The 1,151-nt window shown below is 49.6% G+C and overlaps 1 non-coding gene across 1 annotated transcript; it reads right to left on the reverse strand.

Moving 5' to 3' along the window:
* Positions 1–665: 665 nt before the first annotated feature.
* On the reverse strand, positions 666–738 carry TRNAF-GAA (transfer RNA phenylalanine (anticodon GAA)). The gene has a single exon. It is a non-coding gene; the product is annotated as a tRNA-Phe (tRNA).
* Positions 739–1,151: the final 413 nt, after the last annotated feature.

The raw sequence follows: 1,151 nt of genomic DNA on the forward strand, positions 1-1,151 counted from the left end.
CGGGGACGGACAAGGACGGGGACGAGCTCGACGCGCGGCGCCGCAACGGGCATCCACAGGTTATGTCCGTACCCGTTCGCGCTGGCTGCCGCCGGCAATGCACAGCGCAAGCCTCGGGGGACGGCTTCGGCGTAACGCCGACGCTGTGGCGGACGGCGACGTAGGTGCCACCACCGGCATGGCCGTCGCCGCGGGAGTCGGCCTTCTCCGTCCATGTGCCCTGATGCTCGGTTGTGGTGAGTGCGAAGTATGCCTGTTCCGGTGGGTTGACGCAGGGAAACTGGCGGTTTCTTGAGAGGCCACCGCGAGTGGAACTGGCGGGTTTTGATCGCTGTTTGGGACGGCAGTTGGAACTCGGCTTTTTTCTCGAGAGAGAATTCCATTGGACTTTGTCCAAGGCCCTAGTTTAGCGCGTCGAAAAGCCCAGCTTGTTGCTGTTCTGGACTGAGCTGGGTTACTCCTACATGCAAAAAAAATGACTGTTTTTGAAAACAATACTATAAAACCTGGGCCGAAACATTTAAAAAATGTTTGTGCGGTGAGCGTGGATCGAACACGACGCTCTCCCAACTAAGCTATCCCCGCTGCTGAAATAAATAATTAAATATCCCCTTTAAAATACAAAAGAATAAAACGCCTGTGCAGAATGATTCCAAAAATAATTTTGCGGTGAGCGTGGATCGAACACGCGACCTTCAGATCTTCAGTCTGACGCTCTCCCAACTGAGCTATCCCCGCTGATGATATAAACGATTAGTTGAGCTTACTTATTGTTTACAGCAGCAGGCACCATCGCAACTAAACAAAGATCAAATGTTCCCAGTTCAGTCGTCAAGGACTCGTTCAGTTTAGAACTCTGAATTCTTCAACTACTGCATCGACCTGCTGGTGACCGCGCATGTGTTTTGACTTTTGAGCGCTGTTGGATCGGTAGACTGGCGTTTTCTCTCTCTCTCTCTCTTGAAGAAACAATCTGCTAGCTTAGTTTTTTTAGGCAACTAGAACAATGTCCGCGCATTGCAACGGGATATAAATATTCTACTAGTACGTTAGCTCGTGATTTACCTGCCAATAACAATACCATTGTGTAAATAAATTTTCATTAAATATATTTTTAGAGAAGGAGGGGTCACCTCTGGCCTTTGCATCTG

This window comes from Triticum aestivum, chromosome 4B (assembly GCF_018294505.1).
Source record: "Triticum aestivum cultivar Chinese Spring chromosome 4B, IWGSC CS RefSeq v2.1, whole genome shotgun sequence".
In the NCBI taxonomy this organism is placed as follows: Eukaryota; Viridiplantae; Streptophyta; class Magnoliopsida; order Poales; family Poaceae; genus Triticum; species Triticum aestivum.